This window comes from Macaca nemestrina, chromosome 2, assembly GCF_043159975.1.
Source record: "Macaca nemestrina isolate mMacNem1 chromosome 2, mMacNem.hap1, whole genome shotgun sequence".
NCBI classification, from domain to species: domain Eukaryota; kingdom Metazoa; phylum Chordata; class Mammalia; order Primates; family Cercopithecidae; genus Macaca; species Macaca nemestrina.
In genome coordinates, this window is record NC_092126.1 from 153,401,759 (window position 1) to 153,428,068 (window position 26,310).

The following is a 26,310-nucleotide window of genomic DNA, read 5'->3' on the forward strand; positions in this document are numbered from 1 at the left end:
ACGATTAACATGGTTGCAGAAAGCTGAATTCTTAGAATCGGGCTGTGTCAGAGAAAGCTTCTGGTCAAAACTACAACCCACCCATTTTACAGGTGGGGAAACTGAGGTCAGAAGAGAGGGTACATTTTCTAAGCCACTGGATCCCTAGGGTGTGGTGCCTAGTCTGCTGCCCTGGGGGAGTCCCAGGGAGGTCTAGGGGATATAGGCAGGGCAATGGGCTTAGCCAATCCGGATGGCCAGGGCCCTGCTGGGCCACGCATTAAAGTTCTGGTTGCCGGATTGTGGGAGATCCGGGGCTCTGGGGGAGAGACCAGGAGACATTGGGTGAGGAGACCTTCGGGAACCAGTTGTTTCCCAGCGAGTGTGGGGATGCTGCAGTATTTTAACACCAGTCACGCACACGCCAGCGCCGCTTCCTCCACCACACCCCTCTTGCTGTGACAGGTGCAGCTCCTTCCAGCCTCAGCCTCTGTGCTGCAGCCTTTATATGCGTTTTCCTCCAGAGCCTCACAAGCACCCTGTGAGGCCGCATTTTTAACTTCAAGGACCACCACTTGCCGAGGGGAAGTGACCTGCCGTGGTCCCACAGCTGGTTTGTGGTAGAGGCAGAAGTCAAGCCAGGCCCTGTTCTAAGCACTTTATGAATATGAACTCATTTAACTCTCACAAAAACCTTTGCACAAGAACTATAATTATCCCAATTTTACAGTGGAGGAAACTGAGGCTCAGAGAGGTGACATGGCTTGCTCAAGGTCACCCACTTGGCTAGTGGCAGAGCTGGGATTTGAACCCAGGCTGTCTGGCCCCAGACACCAAGCAAAGGAAGAGGGGTTTGTGGCAATGGGGTGAAGGTGAGAAGAAGGATGGGGGAGACATGCGCCAGTGGAGGAAGGACTTTTGAGAACAGGGGTGTCTAACATTCAGTCGTGTGTGTGATGAAATCCCCTTTGTCACCTCCTTCCTGCCAGCATCACAGAGCTGTTCCTCTTTGGTCTTCGGAGCAGGTGTGTCCCAGGCTGACCCCAGATAGCATCGTGCCTACAGAGACAGCCCACCTGGGATGGGGACATGACCCTCACACTGAAGCAGCCAGGGGGCCGAGAGGGGAGCGGCCCTAGGCACAGTGGAGGGTGTCTGGGCCAGTTGAGACCAGGACCAGGGGTGCTGAGGCCATCAGAGCCTCAGTCAGATTAAAAGCAGAGCTATGCAAAGTGCAGCTGCAGGCCCCGTCCTGTCTTTGAACTATTTGTTGCTGGACAGTGATTGTTACTCTTGGAAACAAACATTTCAGAAGCAATGGTTAGAAACTATTACAGCAATTTCACACATTGCCACAATATCCAAGTGCCTGATCAGTGGCTTATAGTTTTCATGTGTTTGTGTTTTAATTTCATTTTTCAACAACTCATTGTTAGTGTATTTTTCTCAAATGTATGTCTCCAGTGGATTGAAAATAAAAAGATAACACTGGCCTTCCCCAGATAGCCAAGAGGCACTGCTTTTACCGGAGCTACCCAGTGGTGAGAAGCTGGCGCTCGACCTGAGGTGCAATTTAACCTAAAATAAAGCTGTAAGGTAGAAGTTCTGCTTTTGAAATGAACAAAACTTTCATGTGAGCTGAAAGAGATGTAACTTTTTTTAGGTCAGGGTTTCTCAACCTCCGGCAGGATTGACATTTTGGGCCAGACAAATTCTTTGTGGTGGCGGGGAGCTGTCCTGTGTGCTATAGGGTGTTTGACAGCATCCCTGTCCCCTGCCACTGGATGCCAGTGGCACACACCCTCTCCCCACTTGTGATGACCCAAAATGTCTCCAGAGATTGCCAAATGTCCCCTGGGGAAAAAATATCACTCCTGTTGAGAATGGCTGGTTTGGATGCTCTGCTTTTCTGTATGTGAGAAAGAATGTGTCTAGGAGAGTGTCTGTACGTGCAGGTGTGTGTCTGTGTGGGCCTGGGCATGTGTGTGCTTTATTTCAGGCCCATCTTCCTCACTCACATTGCCTGGCCCCGTAGGCATCTGTGTTGGCAATCCTGGTGTCACCCATTACTCTCAAGTAGCGTCCGTCAGATCTTCCCTCCCTACAGGCTGTCACTGAGGCACAGTCTATGAAGGTTGCAGTGGAAACCAGGGGACCCTCAGAGCCACTGTCTTCACTGGGTGAAGCTGCTCTCCAATGCCTCCCACCCCCCCTCAGATCCCTACCCACACCACACCTCCCAAGACACCGGGGCACAGACAAGATCTCAGCAGCTGGACAGAAACCAATGCTCCTGCCAGAGAAGGGCTTCAGGCCTGAAGAACAACAGCCTGAGGTTAAGTAAAGTGGTCATTGAGAACCAGGGGTAAGTAAAGCTGAACTGTCACCTGGCAGGGGAGCTGGTGGAACAGAGGCTTGCGGTGGGGAGTTTGGGGGAGTGCAGCTTGTTCAATCTGCACATGTCTGTGCCCCAGCTCTGATTCAGGGGACTCTGACTCAGAACAACCTGGGCAGGGTCCCAGGGTCTGTATTTTTAAAGCTCACCAGGTGGTGTTGATACACAGCAAGAGTTGAGAATCCCCTGGGAAGCTTGATAGAACTATAAATTCATGGCAAAACCAAAGTAAGGAGTCTGACAGTACCAAGCATTGCTGAGGATGTGGAGCAACTGGAACTCTCAGACACTGCTGGTGGTGATGTAAAGTGGTACAGCTACTGTGGAAAGGTGTTTGACAGTATCCATTAAAATTTCAAGATATGTACATTCTAAAATATATCTCAATAAAGCTGTTAAATATATGCATATCCTATGAGCTGGTGATTCCACTTGATGGTATATACTCAACAGAAATGTATGCATTTAGGTACCACAGGCATGTTTAGGCACCAGAGTATTCACAGCAGCATTTTCCATAAAAGTCAAAAATTGAAACAAACTGCAAGTCCAACCACAGTAGAAGAGATCAATAACAATGGTGGCATATTCACGCAGTGGAACTTTTTTTTTTCTAAAACGCTCCCAGTCCATTTATTGGCCGCATGAGGTGGTCGTCAAGAGACAAGTTAGAAGATTATCACAGGAAGTAGTATAATAAATGCCCGGCAGTACGAGGAGTTCAACAGACGTGAACAAGGCACAAGAGGTCTGTCTTCAGGAAACAGGCCAGTCCCCACATGGAGCAGGTGACTCCTGTAAGCCTGTGAGGCTCAGGGTTGTTGTGTCTGGCTCTCGCCTGCTGGAGCACATGGTCCCTGGAGCCCACAGCCAGCTCGCTGGAGCTGAGCGTCCAGTTCGTACTTCTCGAAGAACTTGTCAGTGAAGGGGATGCAGGTGAGGAACACACCACTCACAGCGAACAGGATAGAAGTAGAAGAGGACCACCAGGCCAGCCAGGAGGCCCAGGAAGACCACCTGAAAGATGATGATCTGGCAGCATTTCTGGTACAGATTGAACTTGCCGAAGCTGATGTAGGGCTAGAAGGCGAAGGAGAGGAAGAGGCCACTGATGAACCCCGAGGTGTGGGCAAAGTTGTCGATCCAGGGCAGCAGCGCAAAGGTGAAGAGGAAGAGCACCACAGCCAGCAGCTTGAAGAAGGCATGCCAGGGCCACTCCAGGATCTGCCAGCTCTGGAAGAGCTCCACGAAGAGTCAGGCCAGGATGCCAAACTGGGAGCCAGCCGCAATCACCACTTCTCGGTACAGCAGGAAGATGGCACTGGCCAGGTTGCCAGTGACACCACTCAGCAGCTAGATGATGGCTATGTGGTGTCACCCTGCCGGCTTCTCCAGGTCCTGCAGGACTGTCATTTGGAAGCAGATGGACACCAGGCAGTGCAGGATCCTGGTGTGCAGGAAGAGGGACAGCCACAGGCAGTAGAACTGGTCAGGCACCTCAGGGTTGAGGAAAGGCAGGAGCCCACACACATCATCCATGCAGTGCACCTGAGAGCAGAGCGTGGCCTCCTCATGGAAATAGCCCATCACGAAGTCACAGTACTCCCGAGAGGTGATCTCACACTTGCCCTTGGTGCCAATGCAGCGGGACCGCCCTGTGATGACACCGTCCATGTGAGGAAGGTTGGTGTGGTTCCTGGCACTGTTTTTGGTGCAGATCGGCCACTTGGTGATGTCTTCTGGCCATTCATGGGGATCTTCCCAGGAGGGCTCATCACATACCCTGGGATCCTGGTGGCAGACAGAGCCAAACTGTCTCTTGTGGCTGGCAAGCTCTGGGGCGCTGGGATGGATGGGCCACGTCACCCACACTGCCAGCGTGGACGAGCACTCCTCCTCCGAGGTCTGCAGGCAGCCCGACCTGTCACTGTGCACGCAGCAGGCCGAGTGCTTCTCACACTCAGGCCCGCACCCTGAGTGAATGAAGCTGTGCACCTGTGGATCCTGGCACACGCAGGGCGAAAACTTGGCGCCCAGGTGGATGAGGGCCTCTGAGCTGGGCCCGATCCAGAAATTCTCCTGCTGCACACACTTGACGTTCTCGTAGACCCCATGGTTCCACAGCACTGAGTCCACCATTTCATGTTGTGAGAAGCCCACAGGCATGATGCCATAGATGCACCCGGCTAGAACGGTGATAAGTGAGTGCATGAAGGTGAGCCAGTAGGTGAAGAAGGGCCTGTGGTTGTCCATGTCCTCAATCTGTCACTTGATGAAACTGTCGATGTGCTTGTGGTAGGTGCGGTTGGTGAGCTCAGCCCATACAGCTGCTTCTCCCGGGCGAAGAACTTGCACACTGGCACAGTGATGCGCTGGCCCCGCAGCGGCCCCGCGGTGCTCACCACCTCCTGTTGGAGCCGCACCTTGGGCTGGGAGGCTGTAGCGCCCTCCTGCTTCCGCTAGCCTCGCTCCAGAAGCAGCATCAGGTGGCTGTGCTCAAGCTCACTGCAGTCCAGGGCTTGTGAGGTCCTCCTGCTCCGGTGCCTTCTCCCAGTCCTTGAGTGCTGCCTCCGATGGGGACTTGAAAACTTCGTCCAGGTATGTGGACAGCTCTTCATGGAGGATACCTTCCTGGGCAAAGAAGGATATATCCAGCTCATCAGGGAAATCAGTCGTGTCCTCTGCCAGAAAGCTGGTTGGAGTGAAGTTTCAATGCTGAGCCCGGCACAAGGTGCCGTCCCTAATCGAGCGGCCTTTCATCAGTGCTACGGCTGCCCGGAAGCTCATCTTGGCCACCGACTCTTGCTTCCCACAATGGAAGTTTACATAACAATGAAAAAGAATGTGCAACATACAACAAAACGGATAAATATCAAAAACATCATGCTGAATGAAAAGGACTGGACAGTGAAAAATATACGCTGTATTATTCCATTGATAAAAAATTCAAGAACAGGTGAAAACAAACTTCCCTGTGCAGTGATACACATAAGGTGATAACACCATAAAGAACAGCCAGAGAATGATTTTCAAAAAAGGTCAGGAGGGTGGGTATCTCTGGGGGAGCAGAAGGGGGATACGATTTGAGATGAGCCCATGTGGCAGGGTAGGGGGATCTTCTAAGGGGATGGCAATGTTCTGTTTCTCAACCAGAGTGGTTATGAGGGTGTTTACTTTTCATTACTCTCTACGCTGCACCTCTACGTTAAACTCACACGTATATTTTATCATTTTAAGTAAAAGAGGAGAAAAAAGATGCATCTGTGCCACTGCCTACAATGCTGATTCCTTATGTTTGGGCTGGGGCCTGGGATGAGCATTCTGAATATGCCTGCACCACCCCCAGGTGATTCCAGTTCACAAGGTTCTGGGGCCACACTGGGGTCTAAGACGTCTGCTGAGCACACGTGGGGTGAGGAATCCAGAAGCCAGCCTCAAATGGGTGGGCCCCACCTCTCTACCCATTGCTGGTTTTGAGTGGTGTGTGGTACCTGAGGTGGGGACCCAGCACGCCCCCAGCAGAGCAGCTGGCCCACAGGCCACCCTCAGTTGATGCCAGTCCTCTAAGGATTGTCCTGTGGGATATTCGTTTTAATAGGAGCATGCTGGGCTTACAGAGGGACTCCGGACAGGAGGGTGGGAGTTCGTCGCCAGTCACTGGAATCTCACAGCTGAGGCTGGCAGCCTAGAGAACCCACCCTGAAGGTCGGGCCCTTTAACAAAAGGGTGGGGAGGAAGCAACTGAGGGGCTGTCATCAGGGAGGCAGCTGGCATCTGCTGGGGCATCTGCTGAGGCCCGCCCTGTCTCCCCAGAGCTTGAGGGGCAGGCCAGCAGGTGAGCAGGAGAAAAGGGGAGCTTCAGGCCCATGCTCTGTGTGAGAAGTCACAGAAGATGGCAGCTGCATGGAGGCTGTGCCCCTTCATCAGCCAGGACAGGCTTGGGCAGGTGGGTCTTGACCCCACCCCATCACCACCTAAGGTGGTGATTTGTTAATCACCTGCTAAGTGCAGGCAGCCATGGCCAGTGCTGGAAATGGGAGGACCCACCCCTGTGGGGCTCAGGACTGCTGTGTTATAAAAGGCAGTGAGTGGGTCGGGGGTGTGGTGAGAGGGTGTAGCAGGGAGCAGCTCCAGAAGGCTGAGGGCAAGGTCTGGAGATCCGTGGGAACTGGCCACACCAGGGACCCCAGGCAGATAGAAGAGACTAGGCAGGGCGTGGGGTGGGCTGACAGCACAGGCTGAGCCTTCCACAGGGCAGGCGTGGCTCTCAAAGCTTTCCTGCATTTACTCCGTCCATCCTCAGGACGGCACTGTGATGCGGGTGCTGTGAGTCCCATCTACAGATGGAGAACTGGGCCGCAGAGAGGTTAAGTAACCTGCACAAGGTTACACAGCTCATCAGCAACTGAGGCTGGATTGGAACCCACTTCATTACGCAGCCTCGCATTTGGCTTGTTTTTCCCCAAGAATGGAAAGACCAGTGAGCAAGGAAGGCAGGGAGAGGCAAGGGTGAGAGGCCTGGTGCTGGGCCACACTGGGCCGGAGGGCCATGGGAAGACTTTGAACTTGATCCTTACAGCAGTGGGGAGCCACCGACCATAGAGAGGAAGTAAGGATATCAGATACGCATTTTACAGGCGCTCGCCTGCCATGTACAGCCTGACCGTCGGGCAACACCAGCCAGTCAACAAACATGGCCTCACTGGTGCAACATTTGCCAAGCATCTTGCGGGCATCATCTTCTCTTCAGGCCGTAGGTTCCATTTTGACCCCACTGTTAGCAAGGACATCTCAAATACCAACGTATGAATTTTACCGACTTTGACGACTGTAAGGAAGCCCTGTCCTGCATGCACCCCATCAACCACTTGAACTATTGATTCATCCTCTAAAAAGCACAGTTAGGCCACTTTCAAGTTTTTCCACGTTCAGTCTCGCTTTGTTGAGATAGGTTTCATGAAGTCTTTCCTAATTAAAGTTTGTAATGAGGATTTGATTGGCCAATCCATTTCTTTGCTCGTAGCTCCTATACCAGTTGTAGACAACTTCTACCACTGTGGAGTTCCTTTTTTGCCCATTATTTTCTTCGGCTCCAATTCTCTCCCGTCAGATTTTGGCAGAATTTAATGTTGGCATGGAGATTAGATTCGTCCGTCAATTTTTAGATCAATAACTATTTTTACTGTGCACAGTTTTAGTTGATGCCAGTTTTATTTTGTGTTGATTATTTTTACTAGTGATGTTCATGATGAATTGGGTAAGAGACAAATGGTGCATGTTTCTTTCTTAGGAAACCGATGAGAAATCGAAAAATGTTTGTGAGTCAGAAAAAGAAAAGAAGACAGACAACCAAGAGAAAGAGATTCAGCAAAAGACAGAGGCTGATAGAGAGGCAGAGACAGGAAGACACAGAGATAAAGCAGAGAGAGGCACACGCAGTGATGGTTTGGCTCCTGGCCACTCAGTGGAGTCAAATGACAGTGTCCATCCTAGTGTGCTCCATTGCCCTGCTTCCTCTACAATCAAAAGCTGGACACTCCCACCTCCAGGCAGTTGCCTCAACCTGGAAGGTCCTTTCCTTCTGGACTCAGCTCAAGGTTGCTCATTCAATTGCTCAGGACAGCTTTATCAAAATAAGATAAAAGGTCACCCAGATGGTGTCCCAGCAGACATGACCTCTGGGAAGATACTGACCAACAGACAACAGCCCAGGCCCAGGTAAAACCAACTCATCCCTTGGCCTAAGCCAAGTTGCTCACATGCACCCTAGGTCCATGTGAGGCTGGGGGTCCCACTTGTGAAGTATCTAGCAGGGCACTGGCACACAGTGGATGCTTAAATAGTGCCCCTCTGCCCTGATGTCATCATAGTCCCCACCTCAATGGGCTGGCTAAGGATGATGCAAACCCTCTCAGCTCTGGCTTCACTTGCAACAGAACAGTGGCCTCATCCTTGCCCAGGGCCTGTGGGGTGAAGAGGATGTGAGCTTAAGGTCTCCCTGGTTCAGCCTTCAAGCTGGTGAGGGGTCCTCCTTTGCAGGACAGACCTCGACTCTGAGATTGAGCAGAGGCAGACTCTCATTGCCCTTCTCTTCCTGCCATCTCCATGGTGTGGAGCTCCACGTTAAGAAAGCCTCTGAGGCTGAGCCTTCGGGAAGGACTGTGGTGATCGATGAGCACTGTCATCGACAAGGGCCAGGGGAGCTTGTCTTGTGTTTCCTGCATCTTTAGTTGCTGCACTGCAAAGACCAAGAGCACAGAGACCTGGGTCTGAGCCTTAGCTACACCACCTCCAGCTAGCGACCGTGGGCAAGTCATGTCACCTCTCTGAGCCTCAGTTCTTCATCTGGGAAATAGGGATAATACCATGAGGTATTATCATGAGGGTTGTCATGAGGACTAAGAGAAGTGGTGCATACGTGGATGCTAATAAGAATTTGTGAAGGGGCTGGGTACCATGGCTCACGCCTGTAATCCTAGCATGTTGGGAGGCCAAGGCAGGAGGATCACTTGAGGTCAGGAGATCGAGACCAGCCTGGCCAACATGGTGAAACACCATCTCTACTAAAAATACAAAAATTGGCCAGGCGTAGCGGCAGGCACCTATAATTCCAGCTACTCGGGAAGCTGAAACAGGAGAATCACTTGAGCCTGGGAGGCAGAGGTTGCAGTGAACTGAGATCGTGCCACTGCATTCCAGCCTGGGCGACACAGCAAGACTCCATCTCAGGAAAAAAAAAAGAAAAAAAAAAAAAAAGAATTTATGAAGGAATGGGTTTTTCCTCCCTTATTTGTCAGGTGAGTCAACAGCGAGGTAGAAGAGCTGTCGTCTGAGCTGGATTATTTTCACATGTGGTGACCCACGCCAGCTGTTTTCTCTCTCTCTGGCCCTCGATTTCCTCTCCAATAAAGTGAACCTAACAGTTTCTTGTAAAAAGCTAAATACACACTTAGCATGCAACCCAGCACTCCCACTGCTAGGTATTTAGCCAAGAGAAAGGAAACACATATTCACACGACACTTGCATATCCGTGTTTAGGGCAGCTGTATCCACAGCATCCCAAACTAGAACCCACACAAATGCCCACGAACAAGTGGATGGATGAACGCTCTGAGGTACACCCGCTCCCTGGAAGAACAAGGCACTGACGCGCAACCACATGGGTGGGTCTCAAAACAGGCTGAGCCAAAGAGGCCGGAGACAAAAGATATCCACGCTGTGATTCAGTTTATATGAAACTCTTAAACACAAATCAAATACATACCAACAGCAAGATCAGTGGTGGCCTAGGTCTGGTGGGAATGTTCTAATTGTACCTTGATTGGGTTGGTGGCTACACAAATGTATACATTTGCCAAAACGTACTAAACTGTACACTAAAAATGAGTGTGTTTTATTGTATATACATTAGACTTCAACAAAGTTAATTTTTTTTTAAATGTCCCTGAGACAACCTTCTTGCAAACTTTTCAGGGCTCGTATGTGATCGGATGGGAGGATGGGCATGTAGGAACTTTGTCAGGCGGGAAAGCACTTTACAGGTGGGAGGCATTGTGGTAACTTCTATGGTTGGTACTGAAAACAGCAACTACAGCTCAACAACGCAGGTTCTACTGACAGTCTCCCACCAAGATGAGAATGCCACAGCCCTGGAGTCAGGCCCAATCAGGCTGGCGTTCAGTCTCCCACCTTCACAACCCGCTCTGCCACCTGCCTGGGGCAAAGTGGCCTTCCTCCCCCAGCCTCTGTTTCTGAAGCATTCCCCTCAGCTTGGCTCTGGGCTGAACACAAGGTGTGCCATCAACCCTTATCAAATGTTGATTTCTCCAGTATCGCATTGACCGTAAGACCAGGGCAGAGAGGAGCAGCCTCCCCAGGGCTCACAGCTCTGCAGCAGCAGAAGCAGACAGAACCCCACATCCTTCCATGCCATTCCTGGACTGGCCTCTGGGCTGTACCTAGTGCCACACGGGGTGGGGTGGTGGGGTGAGGCTGTCCATCACACGGGTAACAGGTTCCCTCTGTGGCTCTCGTGACAGTGTCTGGCAGCCTCTCCTTTCAGCATAGAGGCTGATGGCTAAGTCACCGCATGCCAGGGTACTCAGAGAACTACTGTGTCCAACACAGGACTTCATGTTGGTCCCTATGAGGCAGGGGCTGGGTCTGGTCACCTCCACACCCCAGCACCCAGAGCAGGTGTTAAGCCAACACTCATTTACAAGTGGTCCATGGAGACCACATTGTGCCAAGTCCTGTTGGCCCTAGAAGGTTCTCCTCCCTCTCCCTCTGCTAAGACCCCATGGCGTCTCCTGCCTTCCCTGAGTGGTTTCTCCCAGCCTCAGGTGGGAAGGGGACCACACATCTTTAAATTGCCTCCTGGTGTTGGATAAGCACCTTTGCTTCCCCGTAATGGTTCGTTTATGCGTCTACTTGGCCAGGCTGGGCTGGACGTGATGGTGCACACCTGTAATCCCAGCACTTTAGGAAGCCAAGGCGGGAGGATCACTTAGGAGTTCCAGACCAGTCCTGGGTAACATAGTGAGACCTTGTCTCTACAAAAACTAAAAAAAAAATTAGCCGAGTGTGGTGGCCTATGCCTGTAATTTCAACTCGAGAGACTGAGGCAGGAGGATCACTTGAGGCCGGGAGTTTGAAGCTACAGTGAGCTGAGATTGCACCGCTGTACTCCATGTACTCCAGCCTGGACCACAGAATGAGATCCTTTCTCAAAAACAAACAAACAAACAAACAAGAAACCCCAAAACCCACAACTTGCCCAGGCTTTAGTGCCCAGTTGTTTGGTTGTGGCTGTGAAGGTATTTTTTAGATGTGATTACATTTAAATCAACAGACTTTTGAGTAAAGCATTTTACCCTCCACAATGTGGGTGGGCCTGATGCAACCAGTAGTGAAATTAAGAGCAAAGACTGAGATTCTCTAAAGAAGAAGGAATTGTTTTCAAGGCTGCAACATAGAGACCCTGCCTGAGCCTGCCTGGGCTGCCCTGCGGATTACTGACTGCCGGCTCCACAACTGCATGAGCCAATTCCTTTAAATCAACCTCTCTCTCTCTCTCTCTCTCTCTCTCTCTCTCTCTCTCTCTCTCTCTCCCCCTCTCTCTCTGGAGAGACATGATAGATGGATGGATAGATAGATGATAGATGGACAGACGGGCGGATGGGTGGATAGATAGATGTTCAGATGAGTGGATGGATCTATTGGTTCTCTTTCTCTGGAGAACTCTAACTAATACACTCTTGGAGCCCCACCCTCCTCATCCAAACAAACTGAGGCTCCCACAGTGGACATCAGCTGTTTCTGCCCATCCAGCATTCAGACCTCCTTTTGGTAACAGCACCCTGATTTTGCTCTGAGGAGACCCCCTCCCCCATCCCCTGTCCGTGTGATTTCCTGGCTTATGGATAAGTTGGGTAAGAGCAGCAGGTAAGACTGACTGTAGAGGGGGGTCTCCCTCCCACACCCGCGTCCATGTGGTTCACAGGGCTGACATTGCTTCCAAGATAGGCATAAGCCAGGTTTATCCAATCGGAGCAGTCCTTTCTCCAGGCCACAGTGACTGGCTGAGAGGCAAGCATGTGACCTCACACTGTCCAATGGGAGACAGCCCCAGGACTTTTGCTGGCGCCATCTGCATGTTCTTTGTCCACTGGAAGGTAGAAAAGCCAACAGCCCAGAGAAAGAGAGAAGTGAAGGATGGGAAGACCAAGCTCTGATGTTGTCCATTGAACCCCTGGATACAGCCCTTCCTGAAGCCGATATGAGCATTGAAGGTCTCTTTCTCACTTGGGCGAGTTGGGGTTGGGTTTCTACCACTTAAAACCTAACACTGCCTGCCTGCTACTGCCTTCTTGGAAAGGCATGACAAGGAACAGGTGGTCGTGGCTCAACTGATAGAGTTTGGCCTCGCCTCTGTTTTGGATGCTGGTGTTTGCAAGCTTGGAAGCAAAGCGGAGGAGTGGGGCAACAGAGGAAAGACTGTGAGAGAGGGGAGAAGTAATGGGAAAAGGAATCCAGCAGCAGAGCTGCCAGGGAGACAGGCTAGGGGAGACGAGAGAGATAGCGATCAGGGAGCATGACGCGTTGCTCCTCGTATCTCAGGAACTCCTCAGGAAAGCCACAGTTATACTCCCGCTGCAGGGTATGAGAGTCTCACAGCTCCACTTCCACACAAATGTGCAAACACTTGGAATTGTCAAAGTTTCTAATGTCAGTCCTCCTGGCAGGTATCCCACTGTGGTTTTAATTTCCATTTTCCTCACGTGAGAAGCTATTGAGCACCTTTTCATGCATTTACTGGCTGCTTCGATCACTGCTCAAGTCACTAGCCCAATTTTCTATTGAGTTGTCTGTCTTCTTCTATAAGTGTCAAATACAGCTGCAAGGTAGGCACAGGGTGAGACCGGAGGCCACCCACAAGATTTAGGCACATCTGGATGGATCTAAAGGGGGTCTTTGCACAAATCACCAAGTCTTTCTAGCTTGGATGTTTTAGGAATCTGTGACCCTCACTTGTGCCAAGCTTGTTTGCGCCTCAGGACCTTTGTATTTGTGCATGCAGTTCCTTGCAGGGCTGGTTCCTTCTCATCATTCAGGAAGTCTTCCCCAAGCATCTCAGCTGAGAAGGAGTCTCCCTCCCTCTCTATCCCCTGATTCTGTTTCATTTATTTTCACTCCATGACCTAATTAGCGTGCACATCTATTTGTTGACATGTGCTTGGCTGACTTGCCCATTAGAATTTAAGGTCCATCAGGGCAAGGTCCTAGTCTCTGTCGTGTTCACCACTGTGTCCTGAGGGCCTAAGGCAGTGCCTGGCACGTAGTAGCTGCACAGTAAACATTTGTTGAGTGAATGAGTGAACAAGTCTTAACAACAACCCTGTTAGGTAGACACTGACTATGTATTCATTTCCCAGAGGAAGACACTGAGACTCAGAGCAAGTGACTGAGCAGGAGTGGAACCCAGGTCTTCCCGACTCCATAGGTTGCCCTTGCTCCCCTGCCCCTCTCCAGCTTTCTTTTGGCTCTGGGGGTGGCAGTTCCATGAATTCTTACCCTGCCTTATAACTGGGTTTCCTGGCTCGTGGATGAGCTGGGTAAGAGCAGCAGAAGAGACTGACTGCAGTGGCGGGTGGGGGGGGGATTTGGGGGGCTGGGAGCCCTGTGATGAGGCCAGTGCATGAACCAGATGCAGGGCAAGTTTACAAACCTAGGCCCACCTCAGTGGTGAAACCATCACAAGAGATGTCTCGAGAGGTGTCCTGAAAGCCTCCTAGTCCAACCCCCAGCCAGAACAGGAACGCTTTTGACAGCAACCTTGATCAGGGCCCACCACCTCCCAGGGCAGTCCAGTCCAGTCTTGCCCAGGTCCAAGGGGAGCACAAGTTACTGGGGCCTTCCTTGACCAGAGCTCAGCTGGGAGGCCAGGAGGCTGGGAGGCTGGGAGGCTGGGAGGCCAGGAGGGAAAGCCCAGTGCCTCCTAACTGGGAATTCTGAGCACTGCTGGATGTGTGGCAAGAAATTAGGTTAAAGGAAGAATAATCAGCTCATTAACCCCCTTGCCAGACTCCACATGCTCACAGACACCTGCTTCTAAGCTACGCTGCTGACTGTCACTGTCTGCCGGGATCTGGGTGGAGTGGTACAAGTGAGATATTTTATTTATATGTCATGCATATTTATTAGGAAGAGGTAAATAAATTAGCTGCCTGCCATCTGCAACCACCAGTGTACGCCAAGTTCCTTCCCTCCTCCTCCACCCTGGGAGGGGCCACACCAGCAAAGCCCAAAACTTGTGAAAAGGAGGGTCTCCTTTCTAGTCAGATTTCCTCCATAGTTTCAGCAGTCCTAGAATTAGAATTTTTCCAAGAGGAAATGGATGCCAGTTGCTATCCTAGGCCACTTGCCAATATCTCATCTTCCCAGCAACCCTGAAAGGTGGGTTGCCATCCGCATTTTATAGACAAAGACACTCTGGTTCAGAGAGGTCAGGTCACTTGCCCAGGGTCACACAGCAGGTGAGGGGAGTAGCTCAGCTCAAGTCATGGAGGCCCAGGGACTTCTGTGACAAGCCAGACAGAAAAGCTGGACCAGGAGGTGACTGCATTCTTGCTCTGGCACTAGTTTCTGTGGGGTCCAGGCTGGTCCCATAACTCTCTTGGCCCTTCTGTGTTGAAAGGGAAAATAAAACACGACAGAACAGAATCCACGTGGGGCTGTGTGGAGAATCAAGTCACCATTCGTCCAAATCCTGAGTGTCCTTCAAGCCCACTGTGGAGGCTCCTGACTCTGCGAAGGGGCCACATGACCCCATTGCTGCCCCCATGCTTGCTGCGTGACTCTGTGCATATCAGTGGACCTCTTGGAGCCTCAGTTTCCTCCTCTGTAACATGGAAAAACAACTTTCGGGGAAGAGGTGCTGGCTACAAGGAAGAGGATTTCGCTGTGTGGAAATCCTTGTAAAACACGTGTCCAGTGGGAGGTGGGCAGCAGGCTGGGACCATGGACTATGGGCAGAGGAGGGGCTCCAGAATGCCCAATGGTGCTGCAGAGACCAGAGAGGGGCCATGACTTGCCCAGGCTCGCACAGCAATTAGAACTGTTGGGGCCGGGCGCGGTGGCTCAAGCCTGTAATCCCAGCACTTTGGGAGGCCGAGACGGGCGGATCACGAGGTCAGGAGATCGAGACCATCCTGGCTAACACGGTGAAACCCCGTCTCTACTAAAAAATACAAAAAACTAGCCGGGCGAGGTGGCGGGCGCCTGTAGTCCCAGCTACTCGGGAGGCTGAGGCAGGAGAATGGCGTAAACCCGGGAGGTGGGGCTTGCGGTGAGCTGAGATCCGGCCACTGTACTCCAGCCTGGGCGACACAGCGAGACTCCGTCTCAAAAAAAAAAAAAAAAAAAAAAAAAAAAAAAAGAACTGTTGGGAGCCCTAGAACACCTGCCTCTCAGACTGCAGAGGAGGATCCCAGAGCACTGAGCCTAGATCTGAATCTCTTATGAAGCACCCGTACATCTCCTCTGGAATCACTCCTGCCCGCAGCCCATAGCGAGGCAGCCCACTCCTGCCTCACTGCCTCACTGCCTCACTGCCTCACTGCCTCTGCCTCCCTACAGGGTCTTTTCATTAAATTAAGTGCAGAATCAAATGCAATTGCTGTCGATTTTCCCCAAGGGGCCACCTGCCACCTCTTTCCAGGATGCCTGTGGGGCCAGGACTGAGGCAAGGCACTCACACACCCCCAAACAAATATTATGGAGTTGTGGTGGTGGTGGTGGTGGTGGTGTTGTTGTTGTTGTTGTTGTTTGAGACAGAGTCTCGCTCTGTTGCCGAGGCTGGAGTGCAGTGGCACGATCTCAGCTCATTGCAACCTCCGCCTCCCAGGTTCAAACGATTCTCCTGTCTCCCAAGTAGCTGGGACTACAGGCGCCCGCCACCATGCCCAGCTAATTTTTGTATTTTTAGTAGAGACAGGTTTCACCATACTGACCAGGCTGGTCTGAAACTCCTGACCTCGTGATCCACCTGCCTCAGCTTCCCAAAGTGCTGGGATTACAGGCATGAGCCACCACGCCCGGCCATATTATGGAGATTTCAACAAAAAATATTATTTTTAAAGGTATTTGATTTAATACCTTTGAACCTGATGTTAGTGAGCCCCCATGGGGCCCACACAGCCTCCCCATAGCTCTGGGAGGTAGAATTGGCCCATTTCACACATAAAGGACAGTTCAGAGCAGACACAGGCCAATTGGGCCCCCACTTCTGGGACCGAGGCAGCTGGAGGGGAAAGGGACTGCAGCTGTGCAGAGCCACCTTGTCCTAGGGTGACTGTCAGGGGAAACAGGCATGAGCTGAAAGGAGGAGGCAGGCTAGGCTTGAAGGAGACCAGAGAGCAGCTCCAGTGAACTCTGCGCAGCAAGCAAACCTCAGCCCCCCAGCTTCCTTCAGGAGGAATATACACAGCTAGCTCAACCAAGCACCCACTGCATACCAGGCACTGACCGTCACACTGGCTCATTTAATTCTCACCACCTCTCCAGCAGAAAGGTACCATTTTTATTCCATTTTACAGATGAGGAAATGGAGGTCCCTTCAGCTTAAAGACGACAGAGTCAGAGGGGACAGCAGGTGCAAGGTCTCAGGAATGAGAAATCAGGTCCCACATAAGCCCCCCCCACCCCCCCACCCCCATACGCCCCCACCCCCCGCTTAAAGCACTATAAAGGTTTCCCATGATGCTCAGAAGAAACCCATATTTCTTCCATCGGCCTGGCACCCCTGCTGAGCCCTCTGCCCTTACACCATTTCACTCTTCGGCTTTCTCACGGTGTGGCAACCACACTGGCCTCTGTTCTTCAAACACACCAGGTGCACTCTTGCCCCAGGGCCTTTGCTCCTGTGGTCCCCTCCACCTGAACCACTCTTCTTCCAGGTCTTCCCTTGGCTGGGCCCCACACAAATGTCACCTCCTCTAGAAGGCCCTCCCTGACTACCCCATCAACTTCTATCATTCATCCCCTTGCCCTGTCCTCCAACCAGCACTTCTTCCCCCAGTGAACTCTTATTTGTCCCATTTCTGGTCCATCTTCTCTGCTCCACAAGAACAAAGACTCAGTCTTATTCACTACCGTACCCCAGCACTTAGTGACTGGCATGTATGAGTTAAACAGTTGTAGAATGAATGAATGAAAGGAGAAACAAGGACTCCATCTGCGGGGCTGGGTGCCAGGGCCAGGAGGCAGGCAGGAGAGGCAGCAAATGCCTGGATTCAGGCGATGGTGACAACAGCCCTGCCCTCGCCGTGAATACTGGTTCCCTGAATCAAAGGTGCTGGGGTTAGGGGCACTTCCCAGAGGAAGCGGGAGGCCTCATGGAATGTGGAGAGGGATAAATGGCCTAGAACATGAGGAATAGCCATACTCCAGGAGATTATGTGGCCCTTAAAAATGACAAGTGTAAGAAATAACATCTGCGGGGGGAAAGCCTACATGAATTGCATGATAGGCTGACGGCAGCCCCAGGAAAGGTAAGTCTTACTGCAGCCTTATTTAAAAAGCCCAGTGCTGGCTGGGCACGGTGGCTCACGCCTGTAATCCCAGCACTTTGGGAGGCCAAGGCGGGCAGATCACAAGCTCAGGAGATCGAGACCATCCTGGCTAACACGGTGAAACCCCGTCTCTACTAAAAATACAAAAAAATTAGCTGGGCGTGGTGGCGGGTGCCTGTAGTCCCAGCTACTCGGGAGGCCGAGGCAGGTGGATCACAATCTCAGGAGATCGAGACCATCCTGGCTAACACGGTGAAACCCCGTCTCTACTAAAAATACAAAAAAATTAGCCGGGTGAGGTGGCAGGCGCCTGTAGTCCCAGCTACTCGGGAGGCTGAGGCAGGAGAATGGCGTGAACCCTGGAGGCGGAGCTTGCAGTGAGCCGAGATCGTGCCACTGCACTCCAGCCTGGGCGACAGAGGAGACTCCGTCTCAAAAAAAACAAACAAACAAAAACCCCAGTGCTGAGACAACCTTGATGTCCAACCATGGGGGAGCAAGTAAATAAACCGTGCCTGGAATGACCACTCCATGACGCATGCTGCAACTCAAGGGCTTTTAATAATCCAGGGAAATACTGATCCTGTAAAGCCAGGTGAAGAAAAAACAAAACATCAAATAATGTGTGTGGTATGACAGCAACAAAAAATAAATGATAGATAAAAGACTGAAAGGAAACATACCAGAGTGGCCCTGGGGAGGGGGCAGGTGGAGGATGATTTTCATTTTCTTCTTGGTCTTTATTTTCAAAATAGTCTATATTTAACAACAATTACATGCTTAATCTGAGAAAAAGTCATTTCATTTAAGAGGATTTATTTTCTTAAAGATTGCCAGAAGCCAGAGAAATATGTCCATATCAGTTCTGTATGCAGAAGGGGGTCCATTGCACAGCAATTGTCTTTGTTTATTGATGTTGCTGTGCTTAATTACTAAAACTAGTTTAAATGTCCAACAAACATCTTAGTGGTTTTATAAAATTAGAAATGTAGAAAAAGGAGGAACCATGAAACTGGCCAACAGGAAGGTCGAGAGTCCAATCCTAGCTCAGGCACTAAGTTAGGCAAAACCCTTCTCTTTTAGGCTGAGGTGGGTGGATCACCTGAGGTCAGGAGTTTGAGACCAGCCTGGCCAACACAGTGGCATAGTGAAACCCCGTCTCTACTAAAAATACAAAAATTAGCCAGGCATGGTAGCAGGCACCTATAGTCCCAGCTACTAGGGAGGCTGAGGCAGGAGAATTGCTTGAACCTGGGAGGCGGAGGTTGCAGTGAGCTGAGATTGTGCCACTGCACTCCAGCGTGGGTGACAGAGTGAGATGCCATCTCCAAAAAAACCCAAAACAAAACCAACAAACAAACCTTCTTTTTTCTGGGCCTCAATCTTTTCATCTGCAAAATGGGGCTAACCATCCCTGCCTCCCATTGTTTGGCAGGATTGCGGCCTCTACAGAAAGGGCTGTGCCTGTGCCCAGCACATGGTAGGTGCTCAGTAAATGCCAGGTGCTCTTTGCCCTCCAAGACCCCAGCTCAGGGTCCTTCCAACTACTATACTCCCAACAGGTAGGCAGGGCTCCTCCTCAAACCTTTTCAGTCTTGCACTCCATCTGTAAAAAATGTGCATTCTTCTGCAGTGACATATCCATATGACTCATAAAGTATCCATATATTACTATATTTGTATATCATGCACATTATACAACATATGCAAAAAGAGAAACAAATTAAACTGTGAGAGAAAATAAATGTAAATGGAAGTTCTCCATATTTGTTCCCAACCTCCTCCTCAGGAGACTCTCCTGGGCATGGCTCACGCACCCCACTTGGGAGACCGCTAGCTGTGTCTGGGAGTTCCTGGAGGGCAGAGTTCACCGAGGTCTTAGTCACTGCTCTGTTCCCAAAAAACTGTTGGCACTCAGTCAAGAGTTGTTTAGTGAGCTCTGTGGCTCAGTCTGGGTGGCCTCTCCTGGGACCCTGGAGACCACTGATGTGCACCCTCCTGGGGCCTAGCCTCACTGTAAAATACAGCTGCACCCACCTGCCTGCCCTCCGGGACTCCCACCAGCCCAGAGCCAGCTGCCCACAAAGCCCTGGATATAAATCTTGAGGCTCAGTTCCGTCAGTACAGAAGGCAAGCAGTGAATTTAAGGCTCCAGGGTCTCCAGCAGGAAAGCTTCCTGGGGGAATTCATTTTTCACCCTAGAATAAATTACCATCCCTGGATGACAGAGGGGAAGCATTTGCTCATTTGGTTGAAAAGTGGTTGTTTGAAGGGCCCCCCCACACCTCCCACACAGGAGATTCCCCAGCAAGCTTCTAGTTGGCTCCCAGCTTCTAGGACTATCCATCCAGGGACCTCCAAGACAGGGGCCTCATGACGGGCCCCCTCACACCCAGCCCCCGAAAACCTGCCTCCATCCTTCTCCTCCAGGCTGTGGTCTCCACCCCACTGAGCAGAGGCCTGGGGCTAAACAGAAGCCGCCTACTCACTCCGCTCCTTGAACAAGCTAAGCCATCTCAAGTCTTTATCCCTTTTGCAAACTCACACAAATCCTAAGTGGGAGCATAAACTGGAACAGCCTTCTTGGGGAGCTATGCAGCACTGGGTGCGGGACACGTCCTATTTCCTTAGCTGGAGGATTGGGTGCGCTGGGGATGTCTTCATGTTGCTCTTTAAAAAATACGAATGTACCCATCACTCTTCGTTGTGTACAATATACCTTGTGATAAAACAGCAAAGTGTAGAAGTGCGTGATAGTACACAACTCTTTGTGTAAAAAGGAAGAAATGTATTCACAGTTGCTTCTATAGGCATAGAAGAAATTTCTAGAAGGATAGTCTAGAAATGGATGATAGTGGTTGCCTACCACGGGAGACGGGGGGACTAGGCAGGTGGAAGACAGGGGTTGGAGAAAGGCTCTTCGTGGATGTGTTTTGAGGTTTTTTTACCTGCACAATGTGACTGAGTTCTCAGGCCAATCCCCTATAGACAGTCGGTTTATTCCTTTTTAAAATTTTATTAACACTGCAACAAACGTCCTTATTCATATAGTGTGTCTGTGATAGGTTTTTCCCTAGAGTAGATACTTGGAGAAGGAATGGCTGGGTCAAAGAGTGTCGGCACTTGCCATAGCGACAGGTAACTGTCAAACTACCCTCCATGATAGCTCTACCCACTTATTGTAGATGTCAGCCTCTACTTCCCCCACAATCCCACCAACACTACAGACTACACTTTGTTTTTTTGGGTTTTTTTTGGTTTTTTTTTTGAGACGGAGTCTCTCTTTCTTAGTGCAGTGGCCGGATCTCGGCTCACTGCAAGCTCCGCCTCCCGGGTTTCCGCCATTCTCCTGCCTCAGCCTCCCGAGTAGCTGGGACTACAGGCATGAACCACCACACCTGGCGACTTTTTGTATTTTTTGTAGAGATGAGGTCTCACTGTGTTACCCCGGCTGGTCTCAAACTCCTAGGTTCATGTGATCCTCCTGCCTCACCTCCCAAAGTGGTGGGATTACAGGGGTGAGCCACCACACCCAGCTAAACACCATGAATTTTTAAATTTCCCATTAAAATTGATATTGCACGTGGCTTTTATGAATGTTTTCCTAATGCTAACAGGATAATCCCCGAGAAGGTGAGGCTGGCCTTCTTTCAGCCCTTTCTGGCTGTCTGTGTTTCCTCTTCTAATCACTGCCTGCTCAGGCCTGTTCCCAGGCTCCTGGATGCTTACTTTTCTTACTGATTTGCAGATCTTTGTATACTCAGAATATCATTCTTTATCTGGGATGTAGGTTGTAAATACCACTCCTCCTCATCTGTGTCTTGTCTTTAAAACTTCTGAATGATTTCTTTTGTTATACAAAACATTTTACTTTTTATTTTCCAATTTTTCAATCCTTTTCTTCATCACATCTGCATTTGGACTTTTTCTCTCATCTGATAAGGCTGATGCCCGGCCTTGCGGGGTTATTACAAGGAGTAGAGAGAGAATGAATAAGGCTCCCAGAAATGCTGAGCAAATATTCCTAACATAGCAAGGATGGTCATTTCAGAGGTCACCCGGCCTCCACTTGCTTCTCTCCCTCTAATAGCCAGCAGGAGCTTTCTGAAGATGTCACTCTTGCTTGAAAACCTTTCAACTCCCTAATGAGGATGAAGCTCAAATTCATCTAGCGAGTGAGTTCAAAGTCTCAAACACAAAGGACTCTACCAGCTGAGCAGGTGATTAAGTGTATAAAGGGGCTGGGTGGAGAGTATGACAATGTGCCCCTGGGGGGGAAGCAAAAATGCAAACCCAGGGTTGCCTGATCTTCCAAAGAAAGCACTAAATCTATATTTTTGCATGCGAACGTCCTCCCCCATTGAAAACTTACTGGTAACTGATTATTTTTTAAGCCACTGTTAGAGTCAAACAAGACCCACCTGTGAGCCAGATGTGGCTATTTCTGCCCTCAACAATCTGGCTCCAACCTACCTCTGCAGAGTTGTCCCTCCACATGTGCACCTCACACAGCTGACAGGCCAGTCACACCACTCAGATGTGGGCACAGCACACTTCTCTCCACTCTGTGCTTTTGCACATGCTGACCTCTCTGCCTTAAATACCTTTCCCTGCTTTCCTTCTGGCCAACTCTCACTTGCTCTTGAAAACCCAGGTCAAATATCAACTCCAATTCCCCAGCCCCAGACAGAATTCCACGCTCCTTCCCTGAGTGCCCCATCACTCCCGTGGTATTAATACTCCCTGTATGATCTTGAGCATCACACTTCCAGGAGGAAGCTGCCTGGGGACACAGAAAGAGCCTTGGCTTGACAGAAAGACATTCCTAGGCTGAAATTCCTGCTCTGCCACTTCCCAGCAGCGCATCTTTGGGCAAGTGACTTAACCTCTCTGTGCTTCAGTTTCTCAATTGTGAGATGGAAATAATCAGACCTATGCTAAGTCAGGTTTCTGGGAAGATAAATGAAATTATGTAAAAGAAGTATCTAGAATGCAATAGGGGCTTAATAATGGTTTATGCAATGAAAGAACAAATGGAATAAAGAATGAATATTTCCTCAGAGTTCTATAGACTCAGCACATGGAAAAGTTAGCTAACTTTCTGGAAGGGAGCCTGGGGTATTAGCCAAACCGTGCCTCTTGCCTTCTTTTCCAACCTCCTGATTTCAGAGAAAGCTGTGGGCCCTCTATCTCCCAGTGCCATGCACCCTGAGGACCCTCTGTGGGTACAGCCATTCAAGGGCAAGGACTACACAGGAATGAGTCCCAGTAGGTAAACTGAGGCAGACCAGATGTCAAGAAAAGGAGAGAGGAGATGTGAGCACCTGGTGCCCAGGAGGCACATCAAGAGGAAGGGAAGAAGCAGCAGCCCCTCGGGCCTCTGTATCCACATCTGTCTGCTCTGTGAGATCTGGGACTTTGTCTATCTACTTCAGCTATGTATTCTCATGTCTAGCACATAGTAGATACCAAAAGAAGTGTGCTGATTGAATGGATGACTTTAAATAATGTGAATAAGGCTGCTCAGTAAAATGTAAATGGCCGTGCGAATGCATCCAGCAGCTCCACAGAGAGGGGCATCTCTGCCATCTCCACACTCAGGCCTGTCCTAGCTGCTCCCAGGCTGGGTCCCTGAGCTTAGCTCAGAGTTGGGGTAGGGTTCAGAGGAAGGATGACAGGTAGGACCATGCACAAGTAGGTGCCTGAGAGGCTGATGATCCATGGGGCCTTCCAGGGCTCACAGGCTCCACAGCTCCCACCCCGCAAGGTGCCGTCCAAGTTTAAAGAGCCCCGAGGCTGAGTCTCCTGCCAGCAGACCTGCATGGACAGGCTCTGGGTCTCCAGCTGGTAAAGGAGAGGGGGAAGGAGAGAGGGTGGGAGGCCATCAGGCCCTGGGAAGCCCCTTCAAACAATCGACCCCACACACTCCACTGAAGAAACTGGGCTCAGAGAGGAGAGAACTTGCCCAAGGTCACCCACCAGGATGTGAACCCATGTTTAGCTCTCCTCACAGTTTGGGCTCTTTTCACTAAATCCAGCTGGCCAGATATTCGGAGCCCCAATTCCCAGCACCGGCGGGGGTGTTCGACGTCAGACGTGAAGCTCTGGGTTTCCAGGCACCCAACAAGCCACTCTTCCCCGACTCCTCGTGGTGGCCTAGCACAAGAATAGGCTGCTGCCTCCATTTCCCCATCTGCCATCTAGTGTCTTGCTTGACCCTGTTCTTTGGAATTCTGGCCCCAAAACCCCATGGTCCTGGTTCTTGGCCAGGATCCTCCTCCCAGAGCAAAAGCATGGAGCCACAATGCTGCTGCTGTGTGACTAGCATCCTCTTCCCAGACTGAGGACTTGGAGCCACAAGGCTACCACCATCTGACTCGTGCCCTTCTCCCAGAACAAGGACATGGAGCCACAATGCTGCCACCATCTAACTTGAGTATTACCTGCTCCACTGGTCGCACCCCTGCCTGGTACACCCATTGGCCAGGACCAGCCTGGTGCCGCCACATACATGTGGACACTGCTGGGGACTAATGTCATCCCCAACCCAGCCCAGCCTCCCTGGATTTCCCCAGCTGCTGGGGTCTCAGCCCAGCACAGCTCGGGTGCCAAGCTCCTGACACCCATCTGCCCCTCAGTCCAACCTGGGGAGCACAGTATTTGTCTCTGCTTTTGGCTTACATCTTGAGAGAATATTATTTATATTATGGAGAAAAAAAATTCCTGAGATAAATACTTGCTCCAAAAGCCACTCCGACCTTCCTCTGACTCAGTGTCTCGTCTGGCTTCTCAGACACAGGCCTAGGGGCCTCCCCACTGGGCCACAAACATGACTGATCCTCATGGCTCCCACTTCTGGCAACTCAAGAATCAGACGAGAACAACTTACCACCATTTGCTGTGTGCGTCACCAAGCCTCATTCATTCCTGGCCAGTGGACAGGAGGCATCACACAAACCAATGACACAGTCACCATGTGGGTCCAGGGCTCCTACAGTTCTCCCAAGATGACCCTGAACATAGGTTTTGTGTGAGAAACCAGCAATGATGTCACCCCATGGTTCACAAGGCGCAGGCCAGCCTCCCTTCTCACAGCTCGGGTGCGCTGCAGGTTGGCAACATCCCCCATGCTCTGGAGGCTAAAGGCATCGAGGTTCCTCGAGAGGGATGCTACCGGCATTTGGGGTGGAGAGTTCTTTGGGCAGGACAGTCCTGCCCAAAGATGTTACGCCAGAGACGTAACATCTCTGGTACCCTCCTACTAAAGGCCAGCAGCCCTGCTGTGATTGTGACAACACAAAGATACCCCCATCCAGGCCCACATAGTTGAGAGCTACGCGCTAGCCCAACCTTTCAAACCACATCCCCAATGAAAGCTCATCCAGGCTCTATTTGCACGACCCTGACGGTGGGGGACTCACCCCTCTCAAAGACCCCAGCCCCTCCATAGCCACCTGTGACCAGCAGAAAGCCTTTTGCTGCAGTTGCTGCCTCCCTGTGACTCCTCTGCTGGCGAGACGCAGCCCTGCCTTTTGGGGGCCTAGACCTGCCTATCTCTGTGCCTGGAATGGCCCTGAAGAGACCTGGTCTCCCCAGCCCTCAAGTACTGCTCTGAGCCCTCCCAGGACAGGTGCTCTGTCTCTCTGCCTCTGACTCTGGTATGTCCCTACCCCTCTCTCAGGGTAGCAAGTACAGCAAACAAGTGTCTCTTTCAGTCTTGCTAAACATTGACCCAGTCTGTGCTGGGAGTTAAGGAGCCCTGGCCCTCCTTCAGCCCTGCCCTGGGGTCTGGGGATGTGGATCAGATGCCCCAGGGGGAAGAGTAGACTCGGGTCAGGTGTGTAGGGAAGCAGTGACCTGCTGCCACACCCAGGGCAAAGGCTGGGAGCAGGCTTGTCTGGAGAGTCCCAGACTGAGACTCAGCCTCCTGGGATCAACACTCGACACGTGGGTGAATCCTGGGGAGGGAGAGGAGTTCCACTTGGGGCCAGGGCAGGGCCACTCTAGGACCAGGACCAGCACATCCAAAGGACCCTGCAGGAGCCACATGGAAACCTTAGCCCTCATTCACTTCCCAGTGGTTCAAAGCACAGCCTCTAGCCTGGGTTCAAATCCCAGCTCTGCCCCTTAGCTGCTGTGTGCCCTCAGGCAAGTCACTCAACCTTTCTGCCTCATTTTCCCCATCTGAAAAGTGAGATTAAGTATAGTACCTACCTCATAGGGTTGTTGTGAAAATTAAAATAGTTAATATATAAAGCGCTTAGCCTGCATGGAGTAAACGATTAATAATGGTTAGCTGTTACTATTATTATTAGACAGAGTCTCACTCTGTCACCCAGGCCAAAGCACAGTGGCAGAATCATGGTTCACTGCAGCCTGGAACTCCTGGGCTCAAGCAATGTTCCCACCTCAGCCTCCCCAGTAGCTGGGACTACAGGTGTGCGCCACTGCACCCGACTAATTTTTGTATTTTTTTGTAGAGATGGTGTCTCACTATGTTGCCCAGGCTGGTCTAGAACTCCTGGACTCAAGTGATCCTCCCACCTCAGCCTCCTGAGTAGCTGGGACTACAGGTGTGCGCCACTACACCCAACTAATTTTTGTGTTTTTTGTAGAGATGATGTTTATGTTGCCCAGGCTGGTCTAGAACTCCTGTCCTCAGGTGGTCCTACTGCCTCAGCCTCCCAAAGCGCTGGGATTACAGGTGTGCGCCCCAGCGCCTGGCTGTTATTATTGTCATTATTTTTTACGTCAGGCACTCTTATCAGTGCAGCCCCTGCTCCAGCACACTCTTCAGCCTCTCCCCCACACCCATTTCAGGGACTTCCACAGGTACGAGCCATCTGCACTTTCAAACCACTTTC

At 51.1% G+C, this 26,310-nt stretch overlaps 1 protein-coding gene and 1 pseudogene across 1 annotated transcript in view; both read right to left on the reverse strand.

Moving 5' to 3' along the window:
• Nucleotides 1–26,310, reverse strand: part of LOC105477754 (glutamate receptor interacting protein 2) — a 114,697-nt gene that overhangs the window by 80,560 nt on the left and 7,827 nt on the right. The gene's annotated exons all lie outside the window — the stretch shown is intronic.
• Nucleotides 2,238–25,851, reverse strand: LOC105477753 (inactive rhomboid protein 1-like; annotated as a pseudogene).